Genomic DNA, 8,029 nt, shown 5'->3' on the forward strand with positions numbered 1-8,029 from the left:
GGTATTTGTATTTCCAACTTTTGAAGGAATTGCCATACTGCTTTCCACAATGGTTGTACCATTTTACAGTCCCATCAGCAGTGTTGGAGAGTCCCAATCTCTCCACAACCTCGCCAGCATTTGTTATTTTCTTAAAAATTAAATTTTTATGTGCTTCAAAAGACTTCTCCAAAAGAGTAAAAAGAGAACCCATAGATTGGGAAAAAATATTTGGCAACGACATATATGAAAAGGGACTTATCTCTAAAATTTACAGAAAACTCCAACACCTCAACAACAAAAAGACAAATAATTCAGTTAAAAAATAGGCAGAAGACATGAATAGACCCTTCACCAAAGAGGATATTTGAGCAGCCAACACACACATGAAAAAATGTGCATGATCATTAGCTATTGTTGTTGTTGTTGTTGTAATATGCTGTTGAGTCGATTTCAACTTATAGCGACCCCTCCTTTGGTTTCTGAGGCAGTATCACTACAGAAGTAGATTGTCCAATCTTCCTTCTGAGGAGTGGTGGTGGGTTTGAATTGCCAGCCTTCTGGTTAGCAGTCAAATGCCTTAGGCACTATGCCACCAGAGCTCCTATTAGAGACACGCAAATCAAAACAACAATGTGATACCATCTTGCTCCAGCACTAATAGCAAAGTTCAACAAGACAAAAAATAAATGCTGATGAGGATGTGGAAAGATTGAGACTTTCATACGTTGCTGGGGGAACTGTAAAATGACACAACTACTGTGGAAAACTATATGGCAATTCCTTAAAAAGTTAGAACTAGAAATATCATTTGATCCAACAATCCCATTACTAGGTATATATCCTAAAGAAGTGAGAGCCAGGCCAAGAACAGATATATGCACACCCATGTTCATCGCAGCACTATTTACAATAGTAAAGAGATGGAAACAATCTAAGTGCTTATCAACAGAAGAATGGATAACCAAATTATGGTACATAGACACAATGGAATCGTATGCAACACTAAGAATAATGTAGAATCTGTGAGACACTGCATGACATGGATGAATCTGGAGAACATTATGCTGAGTGAAATAAGTCAGTCAATCACAGAAGGACAAGTATTGTATTAATTCACTATTGTAAAAAGTCAAAGAAAGGTTTCTATATGGAAGGAAGCTTTCTTTGTTGGTTACCAGGGATGGGCGGGGAGAGGAGGGAACACTATTAGATAGGTAGAGACAAGTATTGATTTGGGTGAAGGGAAGGGCAATATACCAAAAGTGAGTGACCAACATGGTGGCATTGAGGAAGAGGTAGACATAGAGAGGTACATGGGAGGTACAGACAACAAAGATGAACCCTTTTGCATGTACAGTTCTGCGTTGCCAATGATGGCAAGCTTTGATCTACAGGTGGGTGAATGAGTGGACAGCCTGAAAGATCAGGTATGTCTAGGCCGGGAGGAATGTGCCTGTTCTGGTTAACTAGTGCCACTCTGACAAGAATATACCACAAATGGTATGGCTTGAACAAACAGGAGTTTATTCTCTTACAGTTCAGGAAGCTAGAAGTTCGAGTTCAAAGTGCCAGGCTCTAGTGGGTGTGTGAAAGTTTCTTGATGTTGGACTTCAGCTCTGCTTCTTGCTCCTGGCCTACTGAAGCTAGAGGCATCTCTTCACTCAGGCAGCTACTGGCTGCTAAGGCTAACAAGCCCAAGGTCAACAAATAAAATGGCACAGTCCTGCTGTTACCAAACCACATGGCAGGGCATTAATTCAAGGCCATTGAAAGTCCCAAGGTCAGCAGAGCAGGCTGCTGAACAATGACATGGCTACATGCAGGATTCAAGCGTGCCATAAGCTACAGACTATCTCCAAGGTTTCTCCTTATACAGGAAGTAGACCACATTGCTAAGGCTGCTTGTGGTGGTTCCCACCATGGAGTTGATTTCCAGTCTCATCATGGGGAATATTACATCCAGCTGCCCAACCACTCAACCAGTCCCAGCCAAGTTGACACAAACTTCACCACCACAGTGCCCATGACTTTGTATAGGGTAGGCAGACTATGTTTCTAAAAAAGTGTATTTGTATGTGCTGTAAGAATTTCCTGGTGTACAGTAGAGCTGACAAGGGAAAAGATTGTGGTGGCTTCTTGGCCACAGTCAGCTATCCTGAGGGAGTGAGTAGTTGGACCTGTGGGATTGAGACCATCATTGCAGGGGACATCAAGCTCAATTGGCACAATATACTACACAAAAACATTGTTCTACATCCTACTTTGGTGAGTAGTGACTGGGGTCTTAAAAGCTTGCAAGCAGCCATCTAGATTCAATGATGGGTCTCTCCTTGTCCAGAGCAAAGAGTATTGAAGAAAACCCATGACTAGTGGAAATAATTAGTCCAAGGGACTAGTAGACCATGTGATCCTCAGCCTATATGACCATGAGGCCAGAAGAAATAAATGGTGCCCAGTTATCACTGTCAACTACTTGGAGGGTGATCCGTGTAGGAGGTCCTGGATAGAGTGGGAGAACAATGTGGAACAAAAGTTGAAATCATAAAGAAAAGACCAAGTTTTCTGGTCTGATAGAGCCTGGTGAGACCCCTAAGACTATGGTCCCTTCAGGTCTGGAACTGAACTCACTCCTGTGGCTTCCAGCCAAATAATAGACAGGCATATGGGCTGAACATTTACATCAGGTAGATACACTCCTTGGATTGGAGAGATTAACTGTGGGAGAGCCAAAGGGCAGTGTTTGCACAGGGAGATAGCTTGGCAGGCAGGAGTGAATGGGAGGGAAGGACACAGGGAAGAGATAACTACAGAGAGAAAGTGGGAAGAGACCTGTTACATTGTAGAGAATTGCAGTCAATGTCATGAAACAAAATGTGTATGAAACGCTGTATGGAAAATTAATTTGCTCTATAAACTTTTACCCAAATCACAATGAAATTTTTAAAAAACAAAACCAAAAAAGTGTTAAAGGGCAAAGTTCAGTTTGAACACTAAGGTGCACCTAACCCAAGCCATGATATTTTCAATAGCCAGGTACACATATCAAAGCTAGAAAATGAATAAGGAAGACTGAAGAACAATTTATGCTTTTGAACTGTGATATGGGCAAAGAATACTGAATATACCATGGACTGCCAAAAGAATGAACTAATCTATGTTGGAAAAAGTATAGCTGGAATACTCCTTAGAAGTGAAAATGGCCAGACTTTGTCTCATGTACTTGGTCATGTTGTCAGAAGAGACCAATCCCTGGAGAAGGATATCATACTTGGTCAGCAAATAAAGGGGAAGACCTTCAACAAGATGGATAGACACAGTGGCTGCAACAATGGGCTCAAACATATCAAAGATTGTGAGGATGGTGCAGGAGCAGGTAGTGTTTTGTTCTGTTGTACATAGGGTCACTATGAGTTGGAGCTGACTTGGTGGCACCTAACAACAACATAATCTTTATAAGAGCAGAGGACCAGGTTTTTTCTCTCATGGAGCAGCTGGTGGATTCCCACAAGTGACTTTTCTGTTAGCAGCTAAGTGCTTAACCATTGGACCACCAGGGCTCCTTCCCATCCCTGGTAACAACTCGGGAAATACTAACAATCTTTAGTTTCTATATATTTGCTTACTTCATATATAAGTAGGATCATATAACATCTACCTTATTTTGGTTATCATGATGTTTTCAAGGTTGATTCTTGTGTGGTATGCATAGGGACTTCATTTCTCTTTATAGCTGAGTGTTCCATTGTACGTATTTTATTTTGTTTATTCATTCATCTGTTGATAGACATTTTAGTTGCTTCCAACTTTTGGCTATTGTGAAAAGTATTATATTGAACACTGGTGTACAGGTTTCTGTATGGGTTTCTATTTCCATTACTTCTGGGTATGCACTTAGGATTAGGATTGGTGCATCATATGGTAGTATTATGTTTAACTTCTTGAGGAAGCACCAAACTATTTTTTACAGTGGTTCTCTTTTACTTTTTCACTAGCAATAGATAAGCAGATCAGTTTCTCTACAGTCTTGTCAACCCCTATTGTTTTCCATTTGTTTGATCTTTGCTATTGTAATTTAGAGTATGAGGTGGTACTCACCTCTTTGTGGTTTTGATTTGACCCAGCAGCCACTCCTCGAAAGGAAGATTGGGCATTCTACTTCTGTAGTGATACTGCCTCGGAAACTCAAAGGGGTCACTATGAGTTGGAATCAACTCAGTGGCAGTGAGTTTGGTTTGGTTTGGTTAATTTATTTTGGTAATATTCTGCACTTTTTTTTGTGTACAAATCTTTTGCCTTTACAGTTAAATTTATTCTTAGGTATTTTATCATTTTAGATACTATAGTAAATGAAAATGTTTCTTTAATTTCCTTTTCTGTTTGCTCGTGGCTGCTTGTGTAGAAACTGACTGATTTTTGTGTGTTGATCTTGTACCCTTCCACTTTGCTGAATTCATTTGTTAGGTCTAGTAATTTTCTTGTGGAATCTTTGGGAATGTTCTTCATATAAGATGATGTCATCTGTGAAAAGGGATAGTTTTATTTTCTCTAGCTGAAATGCTCTATGTAGGACATTCAGAATGCCATTGTATAGCAATAGTGAGAGTAACTATCCCTATCTTGTTCCTGATCTTAATGAGAAAGTCCCTTTCTACTGAATATGATGTTGTTGTTGTTGTTGTTGTTGTTGTTATGTGCCATCGAGTCGGCCCTGACTCATAGCGACCCCTCCTTGGGTTTCCGAGGCAGTATCACTACGGAAGTAGGATTGCCCAACCTTCCTTCCGAGGAGTGGCTGGTGGGTTTGAACCGCCAGCCTTCTGGTTAGCAGTCAAGTGCTTTAGCCACTATGCTACCAGAGCTCCCGAATATGATGTTAGTTCTAGGTTTTTCACAAATGCTTTTTATTATATTGAGGGAATTCTCTTCTATTCCTATTGTGTTGAGTGTTTTTATCATGAAAGGGTGTTGAATTTTGTTCTTTTCTGCATCAATCAGGATCATCATGTGGCTCTTTTCCTTTGTTCTATTAATACAATGTATTACAGTAATTGATTTTTAAACGTTGAACCACTCTTGCATTCCTGGGTTAAATCCTATTTGATCATGTTATATAATCTTTTCAATATGTCTTTGGATTACATAGTTCTCCAGTATTTTGTTGAGGATCTTTGGTGGATTCCCACAAGTGACCTTGTGGGAATCCACCAATATAATAAATTCCCTCAATATAATAAAAGGCATTTGTGAAAAGCCTAGAACTAACATCATATTCAGTAGAAAGGGACTTTCTCATTAAGATCAGGTGTCTCTATTCATTAAGGGTATTGGTCTGTATTCTTTTTTTTTCCATAAATTAGATTTTAAAAACTTTTTTTTTCTTTTAATTGTGCTTTGGGTGCAAATTTACAGAGCAGAATTTGTTTTACATTCAACAATTCATGTACATTTGTTTTCACTTCCCCAATTACCATCCCCAACCCTAACCCAGTACCCTCCTCTCCCTTCCCAGTGGATCCCCCTCCCCCCCCATTCCTGTGTTCTTCTTAGTTATACATTCCTGCCTGTCCAGCTTTTCCTCTGTGTGAATGTTGCCCCTCTGGTGACCCAGGGGACACCAAAGAATGTATCTCCATAGAGTAGTGTATTCTTTTCTTATGGTGTCTGGCTTTGGTATCAAGGTAATTCTTGCTGCATAGAGTGAGTTATAAAGTGTTTGCTCTATATTTTTGGAAATGCTTATATAGTATTTGTGGTAGTTATGTTTGTGTGTCAACTTGGCTGGGCCTGGTTGAGTGGCTGGGCAGCTGGTGGTAGTTATTCCCCATGATGAGACTGGCAATCAACTCCATGGTGGATCTACCACAAGCAGCTGAGTAGCTGCCTTTGGGATATGGTCTGCTTTCTGTGTATAAGCAGTGGCTTTGGGAATGGTCTCTAGTCTATGGCACACTTGGACCCTGTGTAGCTATGTCATTGCTCAGCAGCCTGCTATGCTCTGCTGACCTTGGGATTTACAATGGACTTAAATTAATGGCCTGCCATGTTGTTTGGTAACATTAGGACTGTGCCTTTTTACTTGTTAACCTTGGGGCTTCTCAGCCTCAGAAGCCAGCAACTGTCTGAGTGAAGAAATGCCTCTAGTTCCAGTGGCTGGGAGTAGGAGGCAGAGCTAGACCTCAAGGTTGAGGGGTTTTTACCCAGCCCCTATAGCCTGACACACTGAACTTGGACTTAAAGCCTCCAAGAATAAACTCCTGATTGTTAAGGCCATCCCATTTGTGGTATATTCTTATCAGAGCGGTACTAGGTAACCAGAAGAGCATTGAAGTCATTTCTATGAATGTTTAGTAGAATTTCACAGTGAAGCCATCTGGTCTAGGACTTTTCACTATTGTGAAGCTTTTGAATACTGACTCAATTTTTTCTTGTTATGGGTGTGTTGAGATGCACTATTTCTTCTTGAGTAAATGTAGGGAGTTTACGTATTTCAAAGAGTTTTTCCATTTTATCTATCTAATTTTTGGTGCACAGCTGTTCCTATAAGTTTTCTGTTATACTCCTTTTTCTTTCTGTAGGGTTGGCTGTAATATCTCCACTTTCATTTCTAATTTTAGATATTTGCATATTCTCTCTCTCTTTTGGCAGTCTAGCCAATGAATGGTTTGTTGATTTTGCTTATTAGAAACACATATGCACACACACAACTTCTGGTTTTGTTGATTCTACTCTTTTTCTGTTCTTTCATTTATATCTGCTCTAATTTTTATTATTCCCTTTCTTTTGTTTGCTTTGGACTCAGTTTATGTTTCCTTTTTTAGTTCTTCAAGTTGTAGGGTTATGCTATTAATCTGGGATCTTTCTTTTCTAATGTGTTTATTTCTATAAATTGCCCTCTGGATATTGCCTGAACTTCATACCCTGGCTTTGTTGGTATGTTACTTTTTCATTTTCGTTCAACTATAAATATTTTTTTAATTTCTGTCTTGAGTTCTTCAACCCATTCATTTCTTAGTGGTATGCTTATTAGTTTCCACATATTTGAAAATATTCAATTATTCATTTCTAGTTCTATTCTGTTGTGACTGGAAGAAGTATTGTATATGATTTCAATCTTTTTATATTTATTGAAGCTTGCTTTGTGTCCTAAAATAAGTTCTATCCTAAAATACCCAAAGTCAAACTCACTGTCATTGAGTTGATTCTGACTCATAGCTACCCGCTTTTGGTTTCCAATGTGGTAAATCTTTACAGAAGTAGATTGCCAACCTTCCTTCTGAGGAGTGCCTGGTGGGTTTCAACCACCAGCCTTCTGGTTAACAGTCAAATACCTTAGGCACCATGCCACCAGAGTTCCTAGAGAATAATAAATGTATACTGAAGAAGAATGCATTTGTGCTGTTGCTGGGCAGAGTGTTTTGTATATGTTTGTTAGGTCTAGTTGGTTAATAGTGTTCTTCAAGTCTTCTATTTATTTACTGATCTTCTTTTTAGTTGTTCTACCCATTCTTGAAAGTGGTTTATTGAATCCCTCAATTATTATTTTGTTGTTGTTGTTGTTGTTATGTGCCGTCGAGTCAGCCCTGACTCATAGCGACCCCTCCTTGGGTTTCCGAGGCAGTATCACTACGGAAGTAGGATTGCCCAACCTTCCTTCCGAGGAGTGGCTGATGGGTTTGAACTGCCAGCCATCTGGTGAGCAGTCAAGTGCCTTAGCCACTATGCTACCAGAGCTCCTAATTATTATTTTAGACCTGTCTATTTCTTCTTTTCTTTCAGTCCTCTCAGTGATTGCCTTAAAAATATTGGGGCTCTGAGATTAGGTGCATAAATATTTATAATTGTTTTATCTTCTCAGTGAATGGACTTTTTTTTTTTTAAATACTTTTACAATGCCTTTGTCTATTCTAATGGATTTTAACTTAAAGCCTATTTTATCTGATGTTAAAATTCCCACTCCCACTCTCTTTTGATTACTATTTCCATGGATTTTTTTTCCCTATCATTTCACTTTCAGCCTATTTGTATGCCTAATATGTGTCTTTTGTGG

This window comes from Orycteropus afer, unplaced genomic scaffold, assembly GCF_000298275.1.
Source record: "Orycteropus afer afer isolate SDZICR_OR568_19922 unplaced genomic scaffold, OryAfe1.0 scaffold00052, whole genome shotgun sequence".
In the NCBI taxonomy this organism is placed as follows: domain Eukaryota; kingdom Metazoa; phylum Chordata; class Mammalia; order Tubulidentata; family Orycteropodidae; genus Orycteropus; species Orycteropus afer.